Genomic DNA, 27,284 nt, shown 5'->3' on the forward strand with positions numbered 1-27,284 from the left:
CTAGAACACAGAGAGAGTCGAGAAAATGCTAACGCTGAGTTTTTCTCTGCTGGTTCTAAAATTATTGAACATCTTGATGTTATATTTTAGAATACCTGAATTTCCAAATGTAAATCAGATTTTAAAATGATCAAAGAAAAGAATGTAGAAGAAGCTGCTAAAAATACACTCTTTAGCACAAAGTGGCGAATGTAAATGTCTAGATAAGATAAAGATTCAAAGATTGGAGGCTTGTTTTAATTGGAGAAGAGTTTTGTATCTAAAGAATTTAAACCTTTATCTATTATCTTCAGTATTCTTTAAAAGTGGAATTGAAAAAAACGGAAATATTTTCCAAAAAAGTTTATTTGCCTCCTGAAATCATAATGTATGCCATAAGATATGTCCAGAAAATTGGCTTGAAATTTTTGTCTTTACTAAAATGTAAATATTTTGTGAAAATCTGCTCTTAAATCTTGAAAGATTGCTTTTAGAGTGATTTCCATTTTTACTATTCTTTCTCTTATTAGTTTTAGCCACACTGAAGTTCCAAACAATTTTTTTCAGTTTCAGGCTCTGTGGCGCAATGGATAGCGCATTGGACTTCTAGGAAAGTGTAGGCATTCAAAGGTTGTGGGTTCGAGTCCTGCCAGAGTCAGCTTTTGTTTGGTGTCTGATGCGAAAGTCCTATATAATACCCATAAGATAATAAAGAGTAAGAAATGATCTAATATATGATTTATTATTATCCTTTAGAGCATTTTTGTAGAATTCAAAAATCGCTAGGGCTCCCCTTTCTAGAAAAGACTAAGAAGGCAACCCAGTTTTGTGAACTTTTAAAATGCTGCTTTTCCATCCTGTTTTGAAATTCATTCTTCATGTAGATTTGTTATGTGTGTCTAGAACACAGAGAGAGTCGAGAAAATGCTAACGCTGAGTTTTTCTCTGCTGGTTCTAAAATTATTGAACATCTTGATGTTATATTTTAGAATACCTGAATTTCCAAATGTAAATCAGATTTTAAAATGATCAAAGAAAAGAATGTTGAGGAAGCTGCTAAAAAAACACTCTTTAGTAGAGTTGAGCGCGGTTCGTGGTTCGTGGTTCTCCAGTTCGCGGCTCGAGTGATTTTGGGTCATGTTCTAGATCGAACTAGAACTCGAGCTTTTTGCAAAAGCTCGATAGTTCTAGAAACGTTCGAGAACGGTTCTAGCAGCCAAAAAACAGCTAAATCCTAGCTTGGTTTCTGCTGTAATAGTGTAAGTCACTCTGTGAATCAAACTATTATCACATTTCAGTGTATAGTGTGCGTGAACAGCGCCTTCAGATCACTGCTGTTTCTATAATGGCGATCGCCATTTTTTTTTTTTTTTTTCTTGTCTTCCTTCCCTAAGCGCGCGCGTCTTGTGGGGCGGGCCAGCATGTCAGCCAATCACAGACACACACACTCCTAAGTGGACTTTGAGCCAGAGAAGCAACGGCATGTGTGATAGGATCTGCATGTCACATGTCCCTGCATTATAAAACCGGACATTTTCTTCACGAACGCCATTATCTGCCTTCTGCGTCTTTGGTGTCAGACATCAGTGTCGCAGCTCCGTCCTCCTGAGTCCTATAGCCGATACAGCTGTATGCGCTGCATACACAGCGTTAGACAGCTTAGGGAGAGCACATTCTAGCAGTCCTTTTAAGGGCTCAAAGCGGCAGGGTCAGAGTTAAGGTGACAGGTCCTGCAAACAGCAACAGCGTCTGTGTAGCCCAGGTCAGGGATTTCCTCCCTGCATTTCACCATTAGGAGGGAATAGAAAGGCAGGCTTCCATTCCTCTACCCAGAGCACCACAATCCTGCCACTGTACCCTCTTGTCCTCTGCACACTCCAACTCATTCTAAGTAAGCCATTATACTAGCAAACACTCAGTGTACCTAGTGGCATCCTAAACGTGGCTATTGGACTTTGCTATAGTCCCACTAGTGCAAAGACATTTGCAGAGCACGTCTGCCTGCATTGCACACTCCAAGTTTTTTAAACTAAGCAATTTTACTAGCAAACACTCAGTGTACCTAGTGGCATCCTATACGTGGCTATTGGACTTTGCTATAGTCCCACTAGTGCAAAGACATTTGCAGAGCACGTCTGCCTGCATTGCACACTACAACTTTTTTAAACTAAGCAATTTTACTAGCAAACACTCAGTGTACCTAGTGGCATCCTATACGTGGCTATTGGACTTTGCTATAGTCCCACTAGTGCAAAGACATTTGCAGAGCACGTCTGCCTGCATTGCACACTACAACTTTTTTAAACTAAGCAATTTTACTAGCAAACACTCAGTGTACCTAGTGGCATCCTATACGTGGCTATTGGACTTTGCTATAGTCCCACTAGTGCCAAGACATTTGCAGAGCGCATCTGCCTGCGTTGCACACTCCAACTAATTATAACGAAGCCATTATACTAGCAAACACTCAGTGTACCTAGTGGCATCCTATACGTGGCTATTGGACTTTGCTATAGTCCCACTAGTGCAAAGACATTTGCAGAGCACGTCTGCCTGCATTGCACACTACAACTTTTTTAAACTAAGCAATTTTACTAGCAAACACTCAGTGTACCTAGTGGCATCCTATACGTGGCTATTGGACTTTGCTATAGTCCCACTAGTGCAAAGACATTTGCAGAGCACGTCTGCCTGCATTGCACACTACAACTTTTTTAAACTAAGCAATTTTACTAGCAAACACTCAGTGTACCTAGTGGCATCCTATACGTGGCTATTGGACTTTGCTATAGTCCCACTAGTGCAAAGACATTTGCAGAGCACGTCTGCCTGCATTGCACACTACAACTTTTTTAAACTAAGCAATTTTACTAGCAAACACTCAGTGTACCTAGTGGCATCCTATACGTGGCTATTGGACTTTGCTATAGTCCCACTAGTGCAAAGACATTTGCAGAGCACGTCTGCCTGCATTGCACACTACAACTTTTTTAAACTAAGCAATTTTACTAGCAAACACTCAGTGTACCTAGTGGCATCCTATACGTGGCTATTGGACTTTGCTATAGTCCCACTAGTGCAAAGACATTTGCAGAGCACGTCTGCCTGCATTGCACACTACAACTTTTTTAAACTAAGCAATTTTACTAGCAAACACTCAGTGTACCTAGTGGCATCCTATACGTGGCTATTGGACTTTGCTATAGTCCCACTAGTGCCAAGACATTTGCAGAGCGCATCTGCCTGCGTTGCACACTCCAACTAATTATAACGAAGCCATTATACTAGCAAACACTCAGTGTACCTAGTGGCATCCTATACGTGGCTATTGGACTTTGCTATAGTCCCACTAGTGCAAAGACATTAGCAGAGCACATCTGCCTGCATTGCACACTCCAAGTTTTTTAAACTAAGCAATTTTACTAGCAAACACTCAGTGTACCTAGTGGCATCCTATACGTGGCTATTGGACTTTGCTATAGTCCCACTAGTGCAAAGACATTTGCAGAGCACGTCTGCCTGCATTGCACACTACAACTTTTTTAAACTAAGCAATTTTACTAGCAAACACTCAGTGTACCTAGTGGCATCCTATACGTGGCTATTGGACTTTGCTATAGTCCCACTAGTGCAAAGACATTTGCAGAGCACGTCTGCCTGCATTGCACACTACAACTTTTTTAAACTAATCAATTTTACTAGCAAACACTCAGTGTACCTAGTGGCATCCTAAACGTGGCTATTGGACTTTGCTATAGTCCCACTAGTGCAAAGACATTAGCAGAGCACATCTGCCTGCATTGCACACTCCAAGTTTTTTAAACTAAGCAATTTTACTAGCAAACACTCAGTGTACCTAGTGGCATCCTATACGTGGCTATTGGACTTTGCTATAGTCCCACTAGTGCAAAGACATTTGCAGAGCACGTCTGCCTGCATTGCACACTACAACTTTTTTAAACTAAGCAATTTTACTAGCAAACACTCAGTGTACCTAGTGGCATCCTATACGTGGCTATTGGACTTTGCTATAGTCCCACTAGTGCAAAGACATTTGCAGAGCACGTCTGCCTGCATTGCACACTACAACTTTTTTAAACTAATCAATTTTACTAGCAAACACTCAGTGTACCTAGTGGCATCCTAAACGTGGCTATTGGACTTTGCTATAGTCCCACTAGTGCAAAGACATTAGCAGAGCACATCTGCCTGCATTGCACACTCCAAGTTTTTTAAACTAAGCAATTTTACTAGCAAACACTCAGTGTACCTAGTGGCATCCTATACGTGGCTATTGGACTTTGCTATAGTCCCACTAGTGCAAAGACATTTGCAGAGCACGTCTGCCTGCATTGCACACTACAACTTTTTTAAACTAAGCAATTTTACTAGCAAACACTCAGTGTACCTAGTGGCATCCTATACGTGGCTATTGGACTTTGCTATAGTCCCACTAGTGCAAAGACATTTGCAGAGCACGTCTGCCTGCATTGCACACTACAACTTTTTTAAACTAAGCAATTTTACTAGCAAACACTCAGTGTACCTAGTGGCATCCTATACGTGGCTATTGGACTTTGCTATAGTCCCACTAGTGCCAAGACATTTGCAGAGCGCATCTGCCTGCATTGCACACTACAACTTTTTTAAACTAAGCAATTTTACTAGCAAACACTCAGTGTACCTAGTGGCATCCTATACGTGGCTATTGGACTTTGCTATAGTCCCACTAGTGCAAAGACATTTGCAGAGCACGTCTGCCTGCATTGCACACTACAACTTTTTTAAACTAAGCAATTTTACTAGCAAACACTCAGTGTACCTAGTGGCATCCTATACGTGGCTATTGGACTTTGCTATAGTCCCACTAGTGCAAAGACATTTGCAGAGCACGTCTGCCTGCATTGCACACTACAACTTTTTTAAACTAAGCAATTTTACTAGCAAACACTCAGTGTACCTAGTGGCATCCTATACGTGGCTATTGGACTTTGCTATAGTCCCACTAGTGCCAAGACATTTGCAGAGCGCATCTGCCTGCGTTGCACACTCCAACTAATTATAACGAAGCCATTATACTAGCAAACACTCAGTGTACCTAGTGGCATCCTATACGTGGCTATTGGACTTTGCTATAGTCCCACTAGTGCAAAGACATTAGCAGAGCACATCTGCCTGCATTGCACACTCCAAGTTTTTTAAACTAAGCAATTTTACTAGCAAACACTCAGTGTACCTAGTGGCATCCTATACGTGGCTATTGGACTTTGCTATAGTCCCACTAGTGCAAAGACATTTGCAGAGCACGTCTGCCTGCATTGCACACTACAACTTTTTTAAACTAATCAATTTTACTAGCAAACACTCAGTGTACCTAGTGGCATCCTAAACGTGGCTATTGGACTTTGCTATAGTCCCACTAGTGCAAAGACATTAGCAGAGCACATCTGCCTGCATTGCACACTCCAAGTTTTGTAAACTAAGCAATTTTACTAGCAAACACTCAGTGTACCTAGTGGCATCCTATACGTGGCTATTGGACTTTGCTATAGTCCCACTAGTGCAAAGACATTTGCAGAGCACGTCTGCCTGCATTGCACACTACAACTTTTTTAAACTAAGCAATTTTACTAGCAAACACTCAGTGTACCTAGTGGCATCCTATACGTGGCTATTGGACTTTGCTATAGTCCCACTAGTGCCAAGACATTTGCAGAGCGCATCTGCCTGCGTTGCACACTCCAACTAATTATAACGAAGCCATTATACTAGCAAACACTCAGTGTACCTAGTGGCATCCTATACGTGGCTATTGGACTTTGCTATAGTCCCACTAGTGCAAAGACATTAGCAGAGCACATCTGCCTGCATTGCACACTCCAAGTTTTTTAAACTAAGCAATTTTACTAGCAAACACTCAGTGTACCTAGTTGCATCCTATACGTGGCTATTGGACTTTGCTATAGTCCCACTAGTGCAAAGACATTTGCAGAGCACGTCTGCCTGCATTGCACACTACAACTTTTTTAAACTAAGCAATTTTACTAGCAAACACTCAGTGTACCTAGTGGCATCCTATACGTGGCTATTGGACTTTGCTATAGTCCCACTAGTGCAAAGACATTTGCAGAGCACGTCTGCCTGCATTGCACACTACAACTTTTTTAAACTAAGCAATTTTACTAGCAAACACTCAGTGTACCTAGTGGCATCCTATACGTGGCTATTGGACTTTGCTATAGTCCCACTAGTGCCAAGACATTTGCAGAGCGCATCTGCCTGCGTTGCACACTCCAACTAATTATAACGAAGCCATTATACTAGCAAACACTCAGTGTACCTAGTGGCATCCTATACGTGGCTATTGGACTTTTGTCAATTCACAGTATTGGAACGTTATTTGCATGACATCTGCCTGCATTGCACACTCTAACTTTTTTAAACTCAGCCATTATACTAGCAAACACTCACTGTACCTAGTTGTATCCTAAACGTGGCTATTGTACTTTTGTCAATTCACAGTATTGGAACGTTATTTGCAGGACATCTGCCTGCATTGCACACTCAAACTTTTTTAAACTCAGCCATTATACTAGCAAACACTCACTGTACCTAGTTGTATCCTAAACGTGGCTATTGTACTTTTGTCAATTCACAGTATTGGAACGTTATTTGCAGCACGTCTGCCTGCATTGCACACTCAAACTTTTTTAAACTCAGCCATTATACTAGCAAACACTCACTGTACCTAGTTGTATCCTAAACGTGGCTATTGTACTTTTGTCAATTCACAGTATTGGAACGTTATTTGCAGGACGTCTGCCTGCATTGCACACTCAAACTTTTTTAAACTCAGCCATTATACTAGCAAACACTCACTGTACCTAGTTGTATCCTAAACGTGGCTATTGTACTTTTGTCAATTCACAGTATTGGAACGTTATTTGCAGGACGTCTGCCTGCATTGCACACTCAAACTTTTTTAAACTCAGCCATTATACTAGCAAACACTCACTGTACCTAGTTGTATCCTAAACGTGGCTATTGTACTTTTGTCAATTCACAGTATTGGAACGTTATTTGCAGGACGTCTGCCTGCATTGCACACTCAAACTTTTTTAAACTCAGCCATTATACTAGCAAACACTCACTGTACCTAGTTGTATCCTAAACGTGGCTATTGTACTTTTGTCAATTCACAGTATTGGAACGTTATTTGCAGCACGTCTGCCTGCATTGCACACTCAAACTTTTTTAAACTCAGCCATTATACTAGCAAACACTCACTGTACCTAGTTGTATCCTAAACGTGGCTATTGTACTTTTGTCAATTCACAGTATTGGAACGTTATTTGCAGGACGTCTGCCTGCATTGCACACTCAAACTTTTTTAAACTCAGCCATTATACTAGCAAACACTCACTGTACCTAGTTGTATCCTAAACGTGGCTATTGTACTTTTGTCAATTCACAGTATTGGAACGTTATTTGCAGGACGTCTGCCTGCATTGCACACTCAAACTTTTTTAAACTCAGCCATTATACTAGCAAACACTCACTGTACCTAGTTGTATCCTAAACGTGGCTATTGTACTTTTGTCAATTCACAGTATTGGAACGTTATTAGCAGCACGTCTGCCTGCATTGCACACTCAAACTTTTTTAAACTCAGCCATTATACTAGCAAACACTCACTGTACCTAGTTGTATCCTAAACGTGGCTATTGTACTTTTGTCAATTCACAGTATTGGAACGTTATTTGCAGGACGTCTGCCTGCATTGCACACTCAAACTTTTTTAAACTCAGCCATTATACTAGCAAACACTCACTGTACCTAGTTGTATCCTAAACGTGGCTATTGTACTTTTGTCAATTCACAGTATTGGAACGTTATTAGCAGCACGTCTGCCTGCATTGCACACTCAAACTTTTTTAAACTCAGCCATTATACTAGCAAACACTCACTGTACCTAGTTGTATGTATCCTAAACGTGGCTATTGTACTTTTGTCAATTCACAGTATTGGAACGTTATTTGCAGGACATCTGCCTGCCTTGCACACTCAAACTTTTTTAAACTCAGCCATTATACTAGCAAACACTCACTGTACCTAGTTGTATCCTAAACGTGGCTATTGTACTTTTGTCAATTCACAGTATTGGAACGTTATTAGCAGCACGTCTGCCTGCATTGCACACTCAAACTTTTTTAAACTCAGCCATTATACTAGCAAACACTCACTGTACCTAGTTGTATCCTAAACGTGGCTATTGTACTTTTGTCAATTCACAGTATTGGAACGTTATTTGCAGGACATCTGCCTGCCTTGCACACTCAAACTTTTTTAAACTCAGCCATTATACTAGCACTCACTCACTGTACCTAGTTGTATCCTAAACGTGGCTATTGTACTTTTGTCAATTCACAGTATTGGAACGTTATTTGCAGGACATCTGCCTGCATTGCACACTCAAACTTTTTTAAACTCAGCCATTATACTAGCAAACACTCACTGTACCTAGTTGTATCCTAAACGTGGCTATTGTACTTTTGTCAATTCACACTACTGCAAATCTATGTGCAGCACCTCTGCATGACAACCTCGTGCTCTGTTTTTAATAAGCTATAATGATAGCACAAAATACTGCCATTTTGTGGCATCATAGAACTGGCTGTTGTATTCCATTAGTGCACCACTGGTGACAAGCTATTTCTAGCACCTCTACATCACACCCTCATGCACATTTTGCTACGCTAATGTTATAGCAAACTCATGGAATTCATTGCTGCATTTCATAATTCGGAGGGATAGAAAGTCAGGCTTCCTTTAGCTTTTCCTTCTGTTCATAGACAGCATCTCCAAGACAAATTTCCCCTCCACGTCTAAGTGTGGAGAGGCAGCTAGTGCGCATGCGTGTGCCGATGTACCCCAGCTGCAGCATAATTACAGTGTTTCGCCTAGTGAGTATGCTCAGCCTGACTGTGCCATTCCTGACGCTAAGTTTTCATTTCGGGATACAGCGCATGCTCCCACACTAAGTGTGAAAAGCCTCTTTGCACAGGTGCTTGCATTCCGTGCCGGGTATAAGTCCTGTTTTGGGCATAGACACCATGCTAAAGCTGATAGTCTTTTTTCAGAGACTGTATTTCATGCTACTGAGCATGCTCAGGCACTTCCTGCATCAGAGAATAGGTCCGGTAATGAACTCTTTGGCCCTGGCCCTGATGTAGGGGTCCCATATAGACCACAGGGCATCAGGTGTCCTCCCAAATGGCTTGCAGAGGCCCACACCTATGATTTGTCACCGCATTATTGATGCTCAGACGATGACTGGTGAGGTGTTTGGGTCATGGCAGCCATGAGGTCATCATTGAAGTTGCGTTTCCAAATAGGACGCTAGTTATGCCACTCATGACGTGTCACTCTACTTTTGTCTCCAGGAGGTGCATTGTGGTTCACCCTGGTTTGGGGCGGACCCAGGTTATAAAAGGGGCTGGAGCCAACAAGGAGGTGCGCAGTCTTCTATTATGCTCCGAAAGAGCACACCTCCATGTGTTTAACCCATTGCGGCTTTAGGCCAGAGGTAGGCAGGGATCGGGTGGTGGATGCAGGCCACCACCACAGTTGGTAACGCAGAACGGTTAAGACCAGCTCCTGTCCTAACAGTCCTGCTTGTGCAGCCCAGTGGCATTAACAGGCCTGCTGCTGCTGATGCGCCTGCTGTCCACAGGTGTGGCCCCTACGCACACGGTCAGCGTACTCAATGGCCCCTGTGTTGTTAACAGGGAGTTCCTGGGCTGGGTGGGCATGTGGACCCTGTGACGCTAACAGGGCTCACAGTCTCCAGATCCGAATGGCGTCTAACTCGGTTCAGGCTACTATTAGTTTCATAGCCACACAGCTCTGTATCCTCCACCAAACCTTCAAGTTGCCAACCTCTCCTTTTCCAACTGGGAGCACAGTGGACACTGACTGCTGATGGGGATATATACCTTTCTCTTTCTTTTCTTATTAATTTTCGTTATATAGCGGTCACAGATTATATACCACTTTATCCAAATCTGCCAGTCCCACTGTAACAGATGTTGTTTCTTCAGCAAATGTTACAGTTGCTTAACCACCAAATCCACGGACCAAAACTTTTTTCCCCTTTCCAACACACCTGTTCCCCTTTCCAACAGCATCTGTCCTTTTTCAACTCATTTTGGGATATGACCAAAAGTGCAACTGTGCAGGGACACCGTACTCAACGCCATCTCAGCACAGCAGCCATCCCTCGGTCCCTCCGATGTGGACAAGTAAAAGACCATTTCCTCCTATCCATGACAAAGCGTTGAGATTCACTCTGTGCAGCACTGGTGTTTAGTGGACAAGTAGATCTAAGATTGCGTACCACATTCTGCAGATACTCCTGTATACGTGCGTCTATTTCTATGGCAGGAATTAGTTCGCCAAATTTTGTCTTGTACCGGGGATCTAACAGTGTGGCAACCCAGTATTCAGGATTAGTTCAAATTCATACAATCCGAGGGTCATGTAGGTAGTGCAGCAAGAAGGCGCTCATGTGTCTTGTGCATCCAGGAGGACCAAGTCCTTGGTGTGTTGGTGGCAGAGAGGTGAGAATCGTGCATCCTTCCTCTGCCCTCTCCCCCCAACCTCGCACAACCGAAATGTGAGCAAGCTCTCACTCATCTGCTGAGTCTTCCATGCCCATCGCCAGTTCGTCCTCCATTTCTTCATGGGCTCCTGCACTTTCATCAACACTTTTTGCTGATACTATGCGCCCTTGTTAATCCCTCTCCCTCACCATGACTGCCGCATAGGTGCCGCTGACCATCTGTACCTCGTAGATCTTGTTATCCCTTCCGCATATGACTCCTCCTGTACTTCCTCCCCTTCCTCTTGTCCCAACACCTGACTCCGAATAATAATTACAGTGTGCTCCATCATGTAGATGACCAGAATTGTCACGCTGAGAATGACATTGCCAGTGCTAAACATCTTCGTCGACATTTCAAAACTGTGTAGCAGGGTGCATAGGTCCTTGATCTGACACCACTCCAGCAGCGTGATCTGCACCACCTCTGGATCAAGTTATCCCAGGCTATATGTCTTACCGTATTTCAGCAGGGCTCTGCGGTGCTGCCACACACGCTGCAACATGTGCAGATTCCAATTCCTGCGTGTCGAAACATCGCATTTACGGCGTTTAACTGCCAGACCCTAAGACTTCCGGAGTGATGAAAGTTGTTGAGCTGCTGTGTGCGCACGATGGAAGTGAGCACATAGCGAGCGTGCCCACTGCACAAGGCCATGTAGGCCGTGATGGTGTTTTAAAAATTGCTGGCGAATTCGGTTCAACACGTGAGCCCTAAAAGGCACGTGTGTCACATTGCCCTGAGGATGGCCCGCAGCCAGGTTTGCATCATTGCCGCACACGGCTGTTAAGTCACCAACGGAGTCCGCTCCGTCAATTTGTACTCCGGTCGCCAGGTGACAACGTGTTCCTTTCATGAATAGTGCTGATGATGGGAGAGTAGTCGATGCCAGCGGCGCAGGTGGACGCAGGTTATGCTCACCCACTGGGCTGCATTACCTTGACAGATGCAGAATCTCTGGCTGAATGTAGCTGGTGGGTATCTCACAGATGAAATACCATCATTCAGCTACAACCAATGGGAAGACACCACACCCTTTTTTATGCCCATCCTGTCTGCAGACCACTGCCAGACATAGCTATGAACCTCTGGTTAATTTTACCCCCAGTTCAGTTTTATGATTTTGTGTGCTTGTTACCTGACTACTTTTCCTGCTTGCTGTTTATGTACCTTGTTGGCCGATACGCATTTCACCTCTGCTTGTTTTCTGATTCTTTCCTGGCCGTCCCATTCTGTTCCTGTTCCTCAATTAATGTTTTGACCCTGCCTGACTACTATTCTCTGTAATAGCGGTGTGACTCACATTTCCCATACATTTCAAAGTAAAACTTTGACCGCCTGATGGCATTGAGCTCTGCTGCCAGCATAGTAACGAGGTGTGTGGTAGTCCTTGTGCGCAGTTGCAAGGAAGGGTGGCCTGACCACACAGGGTTTGCGCCAAGGTAGAGGACCCACACGAGGTTGAAGAGGCAGAAGCAGTGTATTAACTTCTACATACAGAACAAGGATTGAAACAACTCGTGGGGACGGCAAGACTTGTACAGCAGACCCTTCTCCATCTCTCACCATAGTTTGCCAGTGCCCAGTCAGTGACATGTAATGACCCTGTCTATGCTTACTGGTCCAAGTATCTGTGTTGAAATGCACCCTGTCGCACACAGATTTTCTCAAGGAAGTGGTGATGTTGTGTGCGACATGCTGGTGTAGCGCGGGCATGCTTTTCTTGGAGAAGCAGTGGTGATTGGGCATCTGGTACTGGGGCACAGCGACAGACATAAGGTCTGTAAAATCCTGTGTGTCCACTACGCGTAAAGGCAGCATTTCGGTAGCCAACAGCTTACAGAGGGATAGAGTCAACCACTTAGCTTTGTCATGGGTCGCAGTAAGTGGCCTTTTATTTGACCACATCTGAGGGACAGAGATCTGGCTGCTGTCTGTAGACGGTGTTGAGTAGGGTGTCCCTGGAAAAATGCAGGTTTGTGAGAAAAGTGCAGGCGGAGACATGATGTTGCCTTCATCTTGCCTTCAGATCTGTTCATCTTGTATCATTTTTAAAAAACACAGCAAGCAAGGGTTACTCCAAGCGGAGTCTACTTTTTTCCCCAAATTGGGCACACAGACACCCCATCAGTGGCAGGACTTGTGCCCTAGTTGCAAACAGGATGTTTTGATTTGCATCAAGCACATTCCAAATCCACAAGCATTTACTCTCCCCAGGATGACACAGGGGTAGTAAATTCCTTCTGGATCCATGACTTGTTCATTTTGATGAACGTCAGTCTGTCCACATTGTCACTGGACAGACGCGTGCGCTTATCTGTCAGCACACACCCAGCAGCACTGAAGACACGTTCAGAGACAACGCTGGCAGCTGGACACGACAAAATCTTCAAGGCGTAACTGGAGAGCTCTTGACATTTTTCTAGATTTGAAGCCCAAAAGGAGCAAGGCTCCATTTGCAAAGTCATTGCATCGATGTTCATTTGGAGATACTCCTGTATCATCCTCTCCATCCGTTGACTATGTGACACACTTGATGTCTCTGGTGGCCTTGCAAAGGAGGGTCTAAAAAAATTATGAAAAGATTCCATAAAATTGCTGTTACCAGCACCAGATACGGTCCTACTGGTACGGGTAGACTGTTGAAGATGACGAGGCCGTCCCATGTTTGTCAAGTTACAACTGGGAGAATCACTCCCTTCACCTGCACGGTTGTTTGGTGGAAAAGCCGAGCTAAGATCGAGTAACAGCTTCTGCTGATACTCCTGCATACGTGCGTCCCTTTCTATGGGTGGAATTATGTCACAAAATTTGGACTTGTCCCGGGGATCTAATAGTGTGGCAAGCCAGTAGTCATCATCACTTCTAATTTTGACAATACGAGGGTCATGTTGGAGGTAGTGCAACAAGAAGGCACTCATGTGTCTTGCGCAGCCATGCGGACCAAGTCCACGCTGTGTTTGTGGCATAGAGGTGATAACCGTTCTTTCTTCCTCTGTCATCTCCCCCCAACCTCTTTCAACTTAAATTTGACCAAGGTCCCCCTCATCAGCTGAGTCTTCCATGTCCATGGACAGTTCGTCCTCCATATCTTCATGTCCTCCTGCACCTTCCTCAACATCTCGCCTGCTACCATGCGCCCTTGTTGATCCCTGTCCCCCATGGTCCCATGCCTGCCGCGTTGGTGATGATGAACGTCTGGACCTTGGTGATGTTGTTGTGTCTTGCGCATATGAATCCTCCTGTAGTTCCTCCCCTTCCTGTTGTCCCACCCCCTGACTCCGAATAGTGTTTAGCGTGTGCTCCAGCATGTAAATGACTGTAATCGTCATGCTGATAATGGCATTGTCAGCGCTAAACATATTCGTCGCCATGTCGAAACTGTGCAGAAGGGTGCATAGGTCCGTGATCTGAGATCACTCCATCAGGGTGATCTGCCCCACCTCTGCATCTCGTTGGCCCAGGCTATACGTCATGACGTATTGCACCAGGGCTCTGCGGTGCTGCCACAGTCGCTGTAACATGTGGAGAGTTGAATTCCAGCGTGTCGCCACATCGCATTTCAGGCGATGAACCGGCAGGCCGAAAGACTTCTGGAGCGATGCAAGTCGCTCAGCTGCGGCGCTTGAACGGCGGAAGTGAGCACTGCAGACAGTTTCCGTGCCCTGGTCAGAAGGCCATCTAGGCCGGGATAGTGTGTTAAAAATTGCTGGACAACAAGGTTCAACACGTGAGCCATACAAGGCACGTGTGTCACCTTGCCCAGGCGAAGGGCCGCACCCAGGTTTGCAGCATTGTCGCACACGGCCTTACCAGGCTGCAGGTTGAGTGGAGACAACCATTTATTAAACTCGGACCGCAGAGCTGACCACAACTCCTCAGCTGTGTGACTCTTATTCCCAAGACATGTCAAGCTAAAGACCGCCTGATGCCGTTGCGCTCTGCTGCCAGCATAGTAATGAGGGGTGCGTGATTCCTTCTGCGCAGTGAGAACGCTGGTGGCCTGACCAGGCAGGCTTGGGGCGGAGGTGGAGGACCCAAATGAGGTGGAGGATGCAGAAGCAGTGGCGGAACTTGGACAGACAGAGGATTGACACACAAGTCGTGGGGACGGCAAGACTTGTGCAGCAGACCCTTCACCATCTATCACCATAGTTACCCAGTGCCCAGTCAGCGACATGTAACGTCCCTGTCCATGCTTACTGGTCCAAGTATCGGTGCTGAAATTCACCCGTTCACACACAGAGTTTCTCAAGGAAGCGGTGATATTGTGTGCGACATGCTGGTGTAGCGCGGGCACACCTTTCTTAGAGAAGTAGTGGCGACTAGGCATCTGGTACTGGGGCACAGCGACATATATAAGGTCTCTAAAATCCTGTGTGTCCACTAGGCGGAAAGGCAGCATTTCTGTAGCCAACAGCTTACAGAGGGATAGAGTCAACCTCTTCGCTTTGTCATGGGTCGAAGGAAGTGGCCTTTTATTTGACCACATCTGAGGGACAGAGATCTGGCTGCTGTGTGTAGACGGTGTTGAGTAGGGTGTCCCTGGAAAAATGCAGCTTTGGGAGGAAAGTGCAGGCGGAGACATGATGTTGCCTTCATCCAAAGTTGGTGCTATCGATGTCTGAGAGAGCTGTACACACTCACTTGTTTCCCCTTCCAAACCAACTGACGACCTACCAAGCAAACTACAGTGGTGGAAGTTGTGGGTGGAAAAACAGGTGTGACAGCTGTCCCCACAGTCCTAGAAGATGACGAGCGCGCGGATGCCCTGGAAGGGGCAGGCGGTGGATGGTTGGCTCCACTAGGCCGCATTGCAGCACGGTGAGCTTCCCACCAGGCCATATGATATTTATTCATGTGACGATTCATGGAAGAAGTTGTCAAACTGCTGAGGTTTTGACCTCTACTAAGATAACCATGGCAAATGTTACAGATCACATAATTTGGCCGATCTTTTTTTATGTCAAAAAAGGACCAGGCTAGGCAAGGCTTAGAGGCCATGCGACCTGTTGATCCACCCCGAATAATGCTCAGAGGCAGAGTGGTGGCTGAGGATGCAGTTGTAGACGTGCTACCAGTGCTCCGACTGTGTCCAGGAAGGCGCCAGGTTACTTCGACGTCGGTTGCATCCTCCTCCACCGCCTCTATTGACCTCCTCGAGTGTCTGACTGTGGGTTGACAGTAGGTGGGATCTAGAACTTCATCATCAATTGTTGTGTTTGCACTCCCCTCCCCCTCAGACCGAGTTTCTTCTTGCCCTGACCGAATATTTAAGTTGTCATCCCAATCGGGTATCTGCGTCTCATCTTCATCAGTATGTTCCTCATTGCCTATAACCACAGTTGTTGGAAAGGCAGCATTTTGGTAGCCAACAGTTTGCATTTTATGAAAGTCAACCTCCAAGCCATGTCATGCCCTTCTAAAAGCATGTATAACACAGCGAGGGGACTCCAACCACAGTCTCCCTCGTTGCCACTCACTGGGCCACACACACCCCACTTGACTGGCATCGGTTGAGCCCCCTTTTGAAAAAGAAAAAGATGCTTTGCATGAAGCACTCTCAAAAATACGCGTGCCTTTCCCGTCCCCTGGCTGACCCCGGGGAAGAAAAGTCCTCTGAGAGCCATGACTTGTTCATCTTGGTTCTTTTAGAAACACAGCGAGGGGACTCCAACCACAGTCTCCCTCGTTGCCACTCACTGGGCCACACACACCCCACTTGACTGGCATCGGTTGAGCCCCCTTTTGAAAAAGAAAAAGATGCTTTGCATGAAGCACTCTCAAAAATACGCGTGCCTTTCCCGTCCCCTGGCTGACCCCGGGGAAGAAAAGTCCTCTGAGAGCCATGACTTGTTCATCTTGGTTCTTTTAGAAACACAGCGAGGGGACTCCAACCACAGTCTCCCTCGTTGCCACTCACTGGGCCACACACACCCCACTTGACTGGCATCGGTTGAGCCCCCTTTTGAAAAAGAAAAAGATGCTTTGCATGAAGCACTCTCAAAAATACGCGTGCCTTTCCCGTCCCCTGGCTGACCCCGGGGAAGAAAAGTCCTCTGAGAGCCATGACTTGTTCATCTTGGTTCTTTTAGAAACACAGCGAGGGGACTCCAACCACAGTCTCCCTCGTTGCCACTCACTGGGCCACACACACCCCACTTGACTGGCATCGGTTGAGCCCCCTTTTGAAAAAGAAAAAGATGCTTTGCATGAAGCACTCTCAAAAATACGCGTGCCTTTCCCGTCCCCTGGCTGACCCCGGGGAAGAAAAGTCCTCTGAGAGCCATGACTTGTTCATCTTGGTTCTTTTAGAAACACAGCGAGGGGACTCCAACCACAGTCTCCCTCTTTGCCACTCACTGGGCCACACACACCCCACTTGACTGGCATCGGTTGAGCCCCCTTTTGAAAAAGAAAAAGATGCTTTGCATGAAGCACTCTCAAAAATACGCGTGCCTTTCCCGTCCCCTGGCTGACCCCGGGGAAGAAAAGTCCTCTGAGAGCCATGACTTGTTCATCTTGGTTCTTTTAGAAACACAGCGAGGGGACTCCAACCACAGTCTCCCTCGTTGCCACTCACTGGGCCACACACACCCCACTTGACTGGCATCGGTTGAGCCCCCTTTTGAAAAAGAAAAAGATGCTTTGCATGAAGCACTCTCAAAAATACGCGTGCCTTTCCCGTCCCCTGGCTGACCCCGGGGAAGAAAAGTCCTCTGAGAGCCATGACTTGTTCATCTTGGTTCTTTTAGAAACACAGCGAGGGGACTCCAACCACAGTCTCCCTCGTTGCCACTCACTGGGCCACACACACCCCACTTGACTGGCATCGGTTGAGCCCCCTTTTGAAAAAGAAAAAGATGCTTTGCATGAAGCACTCTCAAAAATACGCGTGCCTTTCCCGTCCCCTGGCTGACCCCGGGGAAGAAAAGTCCTCTGAGAGCCATGACTTGTTCATCTTGGTTCTTTTAGAAACACAGCGAGGGGACTCCAACCACAGTCTCCCTCGTTGCCACTCACTGGGCCACACACACCCCACTTGACTGGCATCGGTTGAGCCCCCTTTTGAAAAAGAAAAAGATGCTTTGCATGAAGCACTCTCAAAAATACGCGTGCCTTTCCCGTCCCCTGGCTGACCCCGGGGAAGAAAAGTCCTCTGAGAGCCATGACTTGTTCATGTTCGTTCTTTTAGAAACACAGCGAGGGGACTCCAACCACAGTCTCCCTCGTTGCCACTCACTGGGCCACACACACCCCACTTGACTGGCATCGATTGAGCCCCCTTTTGAAAAAGAAAAAGATGCTTTGCATGAAGCACTCTCAAAAATACGCGTGCCTTTCCCGTCCCCTGGCTGACCCCGGGGAAGAAAAGTCCTCTGAGAGCCATGACTTGTTCATCTTGGTTCTTTTAGAAACACAGCGAGGGGACTCCAACCACAGTCTCCCTCGTTGCCACTCACTGGGCCACACACACCCCACTTGACTGGCATCGGTTGAGCCCCCTTTTGAAAAAGAAAAAGATGCTTTGCATGAAGCACTCTCAAAAATACGCGTGCCTTTCCTGTCCCCTGGCTGACCCCGGGGAAGAAAAGTCCTCTGAGAGCCATGACTTGTTCATCTTGGTTCTTTTAGAAACACAGCGAGGGGACTCCAACCACAGTCTCCCTCGTTGCCACTCACTGGGCCACACACACCCCACTTGACTGGCATCGGTTGAGCCCCCTTTTGAAAAAGAAAAAGATGCTTTGCATGAAGCACTCTCAAAAATACGCGTGCCTTTCCCGTCCCCTGGCTGACCCCGGGGAAGAAAAGTCCTCTGAGAGCCATGACTTGTTCATCTTGGTTCTTTTAGAAACACAGCGAGGGGACTCCAACCACAGTCTCCCTCGTTGCCACTCACTGGGCCACACACACCCCACTTGACTGGCATCGGTTGAGCCCCCTTTTGAAAAAGAAAAAGATGCTTTGCATGAAGCACTCTCAAAAATACGCGTGCCTTTCCCGTCCCCTGGCTGACCCCGGGGAAGAAAAGTCCTCTGAGAGCCATGACTTGTTCATCTTGGTTCTTTTAGAAACACAGCGAGGGGACTCCAACCACAGTCTCCCTCGTTGCCACTCACTGGGCCACACACACCCCACTTGACTGGCATCGGTTGAGCCCCCTTTTGAAAAAGAAAAAGATGCTTTGCATGAAGCACTCTCAAAAATACGCGTGCCTTTCCCGTCCCCTGGCTGACCCCGGGGAAGAAAAGTCCTCTGAGAGCCATGACTTGTTCATCTTGGTTCTTTTAGAAACACAGCGAGGGGACTCCAACCACAGTCTCCCTCGTTGCCACTCACTGGGCCACACACACCCCACTTGACTGGCATCGGTTGAGCCCCCTTTTGAAAAAGAAAAAGATGCTTTGCATGAAGCACTCTCAAAAATACGCGTGCCTTTCCCGTCCCCTGGCTGACCCCGGGGAAGAAAAGTCCTCTGAGAGCCATGACTTGTTCATCTTGGTTCTTTTAGAAACACAGCGAGGGGACTCCAACCACAGTCTCCCTCGTTGCCACTCACTGGGCCACACACACCCCACTTGACTGGCATCGGTTGAGCCCCCTTTTGAAAAAGAAAAAGATGCTTTGCATGAAGCACTCTCAAAAATACGCGTGCCTTTCCTGTCCCCTGGCTGACCCCGGGGAAGAAAAGTCCTCTGAGAGCCATGACTTGTTCATCTTGGTTCTTTTAGAAACACCTTCGAGGGGACTCCATCCACAGTCTCCCTCGTTGCCACTCACTGGGCCACACACACCCCACTTGACTGGCATCGGTTGAGCCCCCTTTTGAAAAAGAAAAAGATGCTTTGCATGAAGCACTCTCAAAAATACGCGTGCCTTTCCCGTCCCCTGGCTGACCCCGGGGAAGAAAAGTCCTCTGAGAGCCATGACTTGTTCATCTTGGTTCTTTTAGAAACACAGCGAGGGGACTCCAACCACAGTCTCCCTCGTTGCCACTCACTGGGCCACACACACCCCACTTGACTGGCATCGGTTGAGCCCCCTTTTGAAAAAGAAAAAGATGCTTTGCATGAAGCACTCTCAAAAATACGCGTGCCTTTCCCGTCCCCTGGCTGACCCCGGGGAAGAAAAGTCCTCTGAGAGCCATGACTTGTTCATCTTGGTTCTTTTAGAAACACAGCGAGGGGACTCCAACCACAGTCTCCCTCGTTGCCACTCACTGGGCCACACACACCCCACTTGACTGGCATCGGTTGAGCCCCCTTTTGAAAAAGAAAAAGATGCTTTGCATGAAGCACTCTCAAAAATACGCGTGCCTTTCCCGTCCCCTGGCTGACCCCGGGGAAGAAAAGTCCTCTGAGAGCCATGACTTGTTCATCTTGGTTCTTTTAGAAACACAGCGAGGGGACTCCAACCACAGTCTCCCTCGTTGCCACTCACTGGGCCACACACACCCCACTTGACTGGCATCGGTTGAGCCCCCTTTTGAAAAAGAAAAAGATGCTTTGCATGAAGCACTCTCAAAAATACGCGTGCCTTTCCCGTCCCCTGGCTGACCCCGGGGAAGAAAAGTCCTCTGAGAGCCATGACTTGTTCATCTTGGTTCTTTTAGAAACACAGCGAGGGGACTCCAACCACAGTCTCCCTCGTTGCCACTCACTGGGCCACACACACCCCACTTGACTGGCATCGGTTGAGCCCCCTTTTGAAAAAGAAAAAGATGCTTTGCATGAAGCACTCTCAAAAATACGCGTGCCTTTCCTGTCCCCTGGCTGACCCCGGGGAAGAAAAGTCCTCTGAGAGCCATGACTTGTTCATCTTGGTTCTTTTAGAAACACAGCGAGGGGACTCCAACCACAGTCTCCCTCGTTGCCACTCACTGGGCCACACACACCCCACTTGACTGGCATCGGTTGAGCCCCCTTTTGAAAAAGAAAAAGATGCTTTGCATGAAGCACTCTCAAAAATACGCGTGCCTTTCCCGTCCCCTGGCTGACCCCGGGGAAGAAAAGTCCTCTGAGAGCCATGACTTGTTCATCTTGGTTCTTTTAGAAACACAGCGAGGGGACTCCAACCACAGTCTCCCTCGTTGCCACTCACTGGGCCACACACACCCCACTTGACTGGCATCGGTTGAGCCCCCTTTTGAAAAAGAAAAAGATGCTTTGCATGAAGCACTCTCAAAAATACGCGTGCCTTTCCCGTCCCCTGGCTGACCCCGGGGAAGAAAAGTCCTCTGAGAGCCATGACTTGTTCATCTTGGTTCTTTTAGAAACACAGCGAGGGGACTCCAACCACAGTCTCCCTCGTTGCCACTCACTGGGCCACACACACCCCACTTGACTGGCATCGGTTGAGCCCCCTTTTGAAAAAGAAAAAGATGCTTTGCATGAAGCACTCTCAAAAATACGCGTGCCTTTCCCGTCCCCTGGCTGACCCCGGGGAAGAAAAGTCCTCTGAGAGCCATGACTTGTTCATCTTGGTTCTTTTAGAAACACAGCGAGGGGACTCCAACCACAGTCTCCCTCGTTGCCACTCACTGGGCCACACACACCCCACTTGACTGGCATCGGTTGAGCCCCCTTTTGAAAAAGAAAAAGATGCTTTGCATGAAGCACTCTCAAAAATACGCGTGCCTTTCCTGTCCCCTGGCTGACCCCGGGGAAGAAAAGTCCTCTGAGAGCCATGACTTGTTCATCTTGGTTCTTTTAGAAACACAGCGAGGGGACTCCAACCACAGTCTCCCTCGTTGCCACTCACTGGGCCACACACACCCCACTTGACTGGCATCGGTTGAGCCCCCTTTTGAAAAAGAAAAAGATGCTTTGCATGAAGCACTCTCAAAAATACGCGTGCCTTTCCCGTCCCCTGGCTGACCCCGGGGAAGAAAAGTCCTCTGAGAGCCATGACTTGTTCATCTTGGTTCTTTTAGAAACACAGCGAGGGGACTCCAACCACAGTCTCCCTCGTTGCCACTCACTGGGCCACACACACCCCACTTGACTGGCATCGGTTGAGCCCCCTTTTGAAAAAGAAAAAGATGCTTTGCATGAAGCACTCTCAAAAATACGCGTGCCTTTCCCGTCCCCTGGCTGACCCCGGGGAAGAAAAGTCCTCTGAGAGCCATGACTTGTTCATCTTGGTTCTTTTAGAAACACAGCGAGGGGACTCCAACCACAGTCTCCCTCGTTGCCACTCACTGGGCCACACACACCCCACTTGACTGGCATCGGTTGAGCCCCCTTTTGAAAAAGAAAAAGATGCTTTGCATGAAGCACTCTCAAAAATACGCGTGCCTTTCCCGTCCCCTGGCTGACCCCGGGGAAGAAAAGTCCTCTGAGAGCCATGACTTGTTCATCTTGGTTCTTTTAGAAACACAGCGAGGGGACTCCAACCACAGTCTCCCTCGTTGCCACTCACTGGGCCACACACACCCCACTTGACTGGCATCGGTTGAGCCCCCTTTTGAAAAAGAAAAAGATGCTTTGCATGAAGCACTCTCAAAAATACGCGTGCCTTTCCTGTCCCCTGGCTGACCCCGGGGAAGAAAAGTCCTCTGAGAGCCATGACTTGTTCATCTTGGTTCTTTTAGAAACACAGCGAGGGGACTCCAACCACAGTCTCCCTCGTTGCCACTCACTGGGCCACACACACCCCACTTGACTGGCATCGGTTGAGCCCCCTTTTGAAAAAGAAAAAGATGCTTTGCATGAAGCACTCTCAAAAATACGCGTGCCTTTCCCGTCCCCTGGCTGACCCCGGGGAAGAAAAGTCCTCTGAGAGCCATGACTTGTTCATCTTGGTTCTTTTAGAAACACAGCGAGGGGACTCCAACCACAGTCTCCCTCGTTGCCACTCACTGGGCCACACACACCCCACTTGACTGGCATCGGTTGAGCCCCCTTTTGAAAAAGAAAAAGATGCTTTGCATGAAGCACTCTCAAAAATACGCGTGCCTTTCCCGTCCCCTGGCTGACCCCGGGGAAGAAAAGTCCTCTGAGAGCCATGACTTGTTCATCTTGGTTCTTTTAGAAACACAGCGAGGGGACTCCAACCACAGTCTCCCTCGTTGCCACTCACTGGGCCACACACACCCCACTTGACTGGCATCGGTTGAGCCCCCTTTTGAAAAAGAAAAAGATGCTTTGCATGAAGCACTCTCAAAAATACGCGTGCCTTTCCCGTCCCCTGGCTGACCCCGGGGAAGAAAAGTCCTCTGAGAGCCATGACTTGTTCATCTTGGTTCTTTTAGAAACACAGCGAGGGGACTCCAACCACAGTCTCCCTCGTTGCCACTCACTGGGCCACACACACCCCACTTGACTGGCATCGGTTGAGCCCCCTTTTGAAAAAGAAAAAGATGCTTTGCATGAAGCACTCTCAAAAATACGCGTGCCTTTCCTGTCCCCTGGCTGACCCCGGGGAAGAAAAGTCCTCTGAGAGCCATGACTTGTTCATCTTGGTTCTTTTAGAAACACAGCGAGGGGACTCCAACCACAGTCTCCCTCGTTGCCACTCACTGGGCCACACACACCCCACTTGACTGGCATCGGTTGAGCCCCCTTTTGAAAAAGAAAAAGATGCTTTGCATGAAGCACTCTCAAAAATACGCGTGCCTTTCCCGTCCCCTGGCTGACCCCGGGGAAGAAAAGTCCTCTGAGAGCCATGACTTGTTCATCTTGGTTCTTTTAGAAACACAGCGAGGGGACTCCAACCACAGTCTCCCTCGTTGCCACTCACTGGGCCACACACACCCCACTTGACTGGCATCGGTTGAGCCCCCTTTTGAAAAAGAAAAAGATGCTTTGCATGAAGCACTCTCAAAAATACGCGTGCCTTTCCCGTCCCCTGGCTGACCCCGGGGAAGAAAAGTCCTCTGAGAGCCATGACTTGTTCATCTTGGTTCTTTTAGAAACACAGCGAGGGGACTCCAACCACAGTCTCCCTCGTTGCCACTCACTGGGCCACACACACCCCACTTGACTGGCATCGGTTGAGCCCCCTTTTGAAAAAGAAAAAGATGCTTTGCATGAAGCACTCTCAAAAATACGCGTGCCTTTCCCGTCCCCTGGCTGACCCCGGGGAAGAAAAGTCCTCTGAGAGCCATGACTTGTTCATCTTGGTTCTTTTAGAAACACAGCGAGGGGACTCCAACCACAGTCTCCCTCGTTGCCACTCACTGGGCCACACACACCCCACTTGACTGGCATCGGTTGAGCCCCCTTTTGAAAAAGAAAAAGATGCTTTGCATGAAGCACTCTCAAAAATACGCGTGCCTTTCCCGTCCCCTGGCTGACCCCGGGGAAGAAAAGTCCTCTGAGAGCCATGACTTGTTCATCTTGGTTCTTTTAGAAACACAGCGAGGGGACTCCAACCACAGTCTCCCTCGTTGCCACTCACTGGGCCACACACACCCCACTTGACTGGCATCGGTTGAGCCCCCTTTTGAAAAAGAAAAAGATGCTTTGCATGAAGCACTCTCAAAAATACGCGTGCCTTTCCCGTCCCCTGGCTGACCCCGGGGAAGAAAAGTCCTCTGAGAGCCATGACTTGTTCATCTTGGTTCTTTTAGAAACACAGCGAGGGGACTCCAACCACAGTCTCCCTCGTTGCCACTCACTGGGCCACACACACCCCACTTGACTGGCATCGGTTGAGCCCCCTTTTGAAAAAGAAAAAGATGCTTTGCATGAAGCACTCTCAAAAATACGCGTGCCTTTCCCGTCCCCTGGCTGACCCCGGGGAAGAAAAGTCCTCTGAGAGCCATGACTTGTTCATCTTGGTTCTTTTAGAAACACAGCGAGGGGACTCCAACCACAGTCTCCCTCTTTGCCACTCACTGGGCCACACACACCCCACTTGACTGGCATCGGTTGAGCCCCCTTTTGAAAAAGAAAAAGATGCTTTGCATGAAGCACTCTCAAAAATACGCGTGCCTTTCCCGTCCCCTGGCTGACCCCGGGGAAGAAAAGTCCTCTGAGAGCCATGACTTGTTCATCTTGGTTCTTTTAGAAACACAGCGAGGGGACTCCAACCACAGTCTCCCTCGTTGCCACTCACTGGGCCACACACACCCCACTTGACTGGCATCGGTTGAGCCCCCTTTTGAAAAAGAAAAAGATGCTTTGCATGAAGCACTCTCAAAAATACGCGTGCCTTTCCCGTCCCCTGGCTGACCCCGGGGAAGAAAAGTCCTCTGAGAGCCATGACTTGTTCATCTTGGTTCTTTTAGAAACACAGCGAGGGGACTCCAACCACAGTCTCCCTCGTTGCCACTCACTGGGCCCCACACACCCCACTTGACTGGCATCGGTTGAGCCCCCTTTTGAAAAAGAAAAAGATGCTTTGCATGAAGCACTCTCAAAAATACGCGTGCCTTTCCCGTCCCCTGGCTGACCCCGGGGAAGAAAAGTCCTCTGAGAGCCATGACTTGTTCATGTTCGTTCTTTTAGAAACACAGCGAGGGGACTCCAACCACAGTCTCCCTCGTTGCCACTAACTGGGCCACACACACCCCACTTGACTGGCATCGATTGAGCCCCCTTTTGAAAAAGAAAAAGATGCTTTGCATGAAGCACTCTCAAAAATACGCGTGCCTTTCCCGTCCCCTGGCTGACCCCGGGGAAGAAAAGTCCTCTGAGAGCCATGACTTGTTCATCTTGGTTCTTTTAGAAACACAGCGAGGGGACTCCAACCACAGTCTCCCTCGTTGCCACTCACTGGGCCACACACACCCCACTTGACTGGCATCGGTTGAGCCCCCTTTTGAAAAAGAAAAAGATGCTTTGCATGAAGCACTCTCAAAAATACGCGTGCCTTTCCTGTCCCCTGGCTGACCCCGGGGAAGAAAAGTCCTCTGAGAGCCATGACTTGTTCATCTTGGTTCTTTTAGAAACACAGCGAGGGGACTCCAACCACAGTCTCCCTCGTTGCCACTCACTGGGCCACACACACCCCACTTGACTGGCATCGGTTGAGCCCCCTTTTGAAAAAGAAAAAGATGCTTTGCATGAAGCACTCTCAAAAATACGCGTGCCTTTCCCGTCCCCTGGCTGACCCCGGGGAAGAAAAGTCCTCTGAGAGCCATGACTTGTTCATCTTGGTTCTTTTAGAAACACAGCGAGGGGACTCCAACCACAGTCTCCCTCGTTGCCACTCACTGGGCCACACACACCCCACTTGACTGGCATCGGTTGAGCCCCCTTTTGAAAAAGAAAAAGATGCTTTGCATGAAGCACTCTCAAAAATACGCGTGCCTTTCCCGTCCCCTGGCTGACCCCGGGGAAGAAAAGTCCTCTGAGAGCCATGTCCACATTGTCAGTGGACAGACACGTGTGCTTATCTGCCAGCAGACCCACAGCAGCACTGAAGACAGGTTCCGAGAGAACGCTGGCTGCAGGACACGACAAGATCCCCAAGACGTACGTGGCGAGCTCAGGCAATTTATCAAGATTGGAAGCCAAGAATGAGCAGGGCTCAAGTTGCACAATAATGGCATGTTTCCTTGCATATACTCATATATCTGTGTGTCCTCCTCTTTTTCCTTGTCCAGCTCTTTTGTTTTCGCATGAGTATATGTCCTTGTCACTTTCCCATGTGTTGTGAGTTGTTTGTGACCTTTTGGACACCTTTGAGGGTGTTTTCTAGGTGTTTTTCTGTGTTTGTGATTGCCTGCCATTGTTTCCTATGCAGTTCGAGTTCGGTTCGTCGAACGTTCGACGAACCGAACTCGAACGGGAGGTCCGTTCGGCGAACCAACCTCGAGCCGAACCGCGACCGGTTCGCTCATCTCTACTCTTTAGCACAAAGTGGCGAATGTAAATGTCTAGATAAGATCAAGATTCAAAGATTGGAGGCTTGTTTTAATTGGAGAAGAGTTTTGTATCTAAAGAAGTTAAACCTTTATCCGTTATCTTGGTTGATTTCAATGCCATCTTCATACCTCAGAATTCAGTATTCTTTAAAAGTGGAATTGTAAAAAACGGAAATATTTTCCAAAAAAGTTTATTTGCCTCCTGAAATCATAATGTATGCCATAAGATATGTCCCGAAAATTGGCTTGAATTTTTTGTCTTTACTAAAATGTAAATATTTTGTGAAAATCTGCTCTCAAATCTTGAAAGATTGCTTTTAGAGTGATTTCCATTTTTACTATTCTTTCTCTTATTAGTTTTAGCCACACTGAAGTTCCAAACAAATTTTTTCAGTTTCAGGCTCTGTGGCGCAATGGATAGCGCATTGGACTTCTAGCAAAGTGTAGGCATTCAAAGGTTGTGGGTTCGAGTCCCGCCAGAGTCAGCTTTTGTTTGGTGTCTGATGCGAAAGTCCTATATAATACCCATAAGATAATAAAGAGTAAGAAATGATCTAATATATGATTTATTATTATCCTTTAGAGCATTTTTGTAGAATCCAAAAATCACTAGGGCTCCCCTTTCTAGAAAAGACTAAGAAGGCAACCCAGTTTTGTGAACTTTTAAAATGCTGCTTTTCCATCCTGTTTTGAAATTCATTCTTCATGTAGATTTGTTATGTGTGTCTAGAACACAGAGAGAGTCGAGAAAATGCTAACGCTGAGTTTTTCTCTGCTGGTTCTAAAATTATTGAACATCTTGATGTTATATTTTAGAATACCTGAAT

The 27,284-nt window shown here is 47.3% G+C and overlaps 2 non-coding genes across 2 annotated transcripts; both read left to right on the forward strand.

Annotated features, from left to right (window-relative positions):
• Nucleotides 1-551: 551 nt before the first annotated feature.
• Nucleotides 552-637, forward strand: TRNAR-UCU (transfer RNA arginine (anticodon UCU)). Its single transcript is given in 2 exon segments — nucleotides 552-588; nucleotides 602-637. It is a non-coding gene; the product is annotated as a tRNA-Arg (tRNA).
• Nucleotides 638-26,856: 26,219 nt separating this feature from the next.
• On the forward strand, nucleotides 26,857-26,942 carry TRNAR-UCU (transfer RNA arginine (anticodon UCU)). Its single transcript is given in 2 exon segments — nucleotides 26,857-26,893; nucleotides 26,907-26,942. It is a non-coding gene; the product is annotated as a tRNA-Arg (tRNA).
• Nucleotides 26,943-27,284: the final 342 nt, after the last annotated feature.

This window comes from Anomaloglossus baeobatrachus, chromosome 3 (assembly GCF_048569485.1).
Source record: "Anomaloglossus baeobatrachus isolate aAnoBae1 chromosome 3, aAnoBae1.hap1, whole genome shotgun sequence".
In the NCBI taxonomy this organism is placed as follows: domain Eukaryota; kingdom Metazoa; phylum Chordata; class Amphibia; order Anura; family Aromobatidae; genus Anomaloglossus; species Anomaloglossus baeobatrachus.